The sequence below is a fragment of the Lontra canadensis genome, unplaced genomic scaffold, assembly GCF_010015895.1.
Source record: "Lontra canadensis isolate GAN:19392208 unplaced genomic scaffold, GSC_riverotter_1.0 scaffold2991, whole genome shotgun sequence".
Taxonomy (NCBI): domain Eukaryota; kingdom Metazoa; phylum Chordata; class Mammalia; order Carnivora; family Mustelidae; genus Lontra; species Lontra canadensis.
In genome coordinates this window covers 1-3309 of record NW_022633975.1, presented here as the reverse complement: position 1 = coordinate 3309, position 3309 = coordinate 1, and the positions used below count along the sequence as shown (strand labels likewise).

Sequence of the window (3309 nt, the reverse complement as noted above, 5' to 3'; positions counted from 1 at the left end):
TACACCTATATCTTTGGGTTAAATACTGAGTAGTGCAATTGCAGGGTCAAGAGGGTGTGTGGAGGAGGCTTGAAGCAAGTGTCTTCTTTCTGCTCTTTCAGATCTTCCTCCAGCTGGTGCTTCCAACTGCTGCCTTCAGAGCTGTTCATCATTAAAACCAGTGACTCCTGATGCAGGCAGCAACATGACTGTATCCACAAGGACTCATTCTGGGGCAAAGATTCCCCACAAAGAAAGTACATAGAGTACAATGACCCATTTATGAATTCTACAAAATTAAATCTAGTATAAGGTGACATGAGAAAGAACAGTAGTTATGTGGGGACAGGATAAACAACGGAAAGGGAAGGAGGAATTCCAGGAGTAATGCTGAAAATTTTAGGGAGAACTGGTACACTCACTGTCAATAATGTTGACTGTGACACCTGTGTTTATCATATCACACACTCCATATGTGTGCTGTTCATCTTGTGTCGAATATACACATCAAAATTATTATAGGTAATAACAAATGTGATTCTGGAGGAAAGCACAGAGAATGGAAGGTTACAGATATGAAAATATACCTACATGATACTGATTTACTCTGTATTTATGGTAAACTATAAAATAAGGAAAATCAATCCATCCCCATTAAAGGAGGGGTTCCACATTCCTCATAGCCTGACACTCTGCCCTGCAGATGATTCGGGGTGGAGGGCAGCAGCTCCTGTGGCGGTAGCACTGACCAAGATCCTGGGGTCAATCTCACTCCTTATGTGTTCATGGACACCTTACAAACCCAAGTATACACACTGGAAATTTATATAATGAAAAACTTTTTTTTTCAAAATTTGTCATTAGCACTAACTAGATTAAAGGCATTCCAACAGCTTGGGTCACTGCCTCTCTATAAGAATAGATCCCCAAGCTGAATATATAGCCTGAAGACATGCAAATAGGGCATTCCCCCTGCTGATTTAACCAGCACAGCCAAGATCCTACAGCTGGGAGAGGAGCCCCAGGCCCGGGATACCCAGGTATTCATTCAGTGATGAGGACAGAATACAGACAACTTACCATGGGTTTTCCTTGTTGCTCTTTTAAAAGGTAATTTATGGAGAAAAAAAATTGAGTATGTGAGTGGATGTGAGTGAGAGAAACACGGGATGTGAGACAGTTTCCTGACTGAAATGTCCTGTGTCTGCAGGTGTCCAGTGTGAGGTGCAGCTGGTGGAGTCTGGGGGAGAACTGGTGAAGCCTGGGGGGTCCCTGAGACTCTCCTGTGCAGCCTCTGGATTCACCTTCAGTAGCTACAAGATGAACTGGTTCTGCCAAGTTCCAGGGAAGGGCCTGCAGTGTGTCACATGGATTAGATATGATGGAAGTAGCACAAGCTACAAAGACTCTGTGAAGGGTCGATTCACCATCTCCAGAGACAACAGCAAGAACACACTGTATCTGCAGATGAACAGCCTGAGAGCAGAGGACACAGCCATGTATTACTGTGTGAAAGACACAGTGAGGGTCCCTCAGTGTGAGCCAGGACAGAAACCTCCCTGTTGACACAGGATGCACTGAGCTGCAGGGGCACTCAGGGCAGCAGAGAGTGCTCAGCATCCACAGCAGAGATCAGACCCAGGAGCAGGTGCAGTGGGGTTGGGCTTCTTTGAGATCAGGGATTTCCTCTCTAGACTCTCAGCTGTCCACAGGGATATTTAATTTTTTTTCTTCCATTTGTAATACCACATCTTCTCCATGAAGCCAACCACAAGAATATAACTTTGCCTATGAATTACCAATTACCAATGAATTACAAATACCTCCATGTATGTCATCTGAACCTTATAGAGTCCCAGCTACTCTCTCTGTTCATTAGACGACCACCCAGCCCAGTGTGCAAACTTGTCAAAACCAGTGTAAAGTGCATGCTGGATATGAGCCTACGGAGGCATCAACAATGCCAAGCAAGAGAATTAACAGCCCTGGTGCAGTCTCAATCTTTAACTATACTCAGAGTATCAATGTTAATGACAACATGGGAAAGAAGAGGAAACGTGCACCAGGATGTTGTGTGGGTATAGAATGTGAAGATCACAAACACACACACACACACACACACACACACACACCCCAAAGTGAATGTAAAACTCTTTTAAATTTTATTTTATTTTTTCAGAGTTCCAAGATTCATTGTTTATGCACCACGCCCAGTGCTCCATACAATGCATGCCCTCCTTAACACCGACCACCAGACTCATCCATCCCTGCACCCCCTCCCTTCCAAAACACTCAGTTTATTTCTCAGAGTTCACACATTCTCAGGATTCATCTCTCCCTTTGATTTACCCCAATTCACTTTTCCTTTCTGTCTCCAAATGTCATCTGTGTTATTCCTAATGTTCCACAAGTGAGTGAAACAACATGGTAATCGACTCTCTCTGCTTGACTTATTTCATTCAGCATCATCTCCTCCAGTCCCGTCTAGTTGCTACAAAAGTTGGGTATTCATCCTTTATGATGGAAGCATAATACTCCATAGTGTATATGAAACATATCTTCTTTATCTATTCAGCCATTGAAGGGCATCTTGGCTCTTTCCACAGTTCATTGACTGTGGACATTCCTATTATGAACATTGGTGTACAAATGGCCCTTCTTTCGCTACATCTGTGTCTTTGGGATAAATACCCAGTAGTGCAATTACAGGGTCATAGGGTAGCTCTATTTTTAATTTCTTGAGGAATCTTCACACTGTTTTCCAAAGTGGCTGCACCAACTTGCATTCCCACCAAAAGTGTAAGAGGGTTCCCCTTTCTCCACATCCCCTCCAACACATGTTGTTTCCTGTCTTGCTAATTTTGGCCATTCTAACCAGTATAAGGTGGTATCTCAATGTGGTTCTCATTTGAATCTCCCCGATAGCTAATGAGGATGAACATTTTTCATGTGTCTGATAGCCATTTGTATGTTTTCTTTGGGGAAGTGTCTCTACCTGTCTTCTGCCCATTTTTTTTAAATGATTATCTGTTTTGGGGGTGTTGAGTTTGAGTAGTTCTTTATAGATCTTGGGTATAAGCTCTTTTTCTGTTATGTATTTTGTGAATATCTTCTCCAATTCTGTGGTTTCCCTCTTTGTTTTGTTGACTGTTTTCCTTACTGTGCAGAAGCTTTTGATCTTGATGAAGTCCCAAAAGTTCATTTTCGCTTTTGTTTCCTTTGCTTTTGGAGACATTGTGAAAGGAGTTGCTGTGCCCAATGTCAAAGAGGTTACTGCCCATGATCTCTTCTAGGATTTTGATAGATTCCTGCACACGTTGAGGTCTTTTA

The 3309-nt window shown here is 42.7% G+C and overlaps 1 pseudogene; it reads left to right on the top strand.

Moving 5' to 3' along the window:
- Positions 1 to 958: 958 nt before the first annotated feature.
- Positions 959 to 1516, top strand: LOC116863777 (annotated as a pseudogene).
- Positions 1517 to 3309: the final 1793 nt, after the last annotated feature.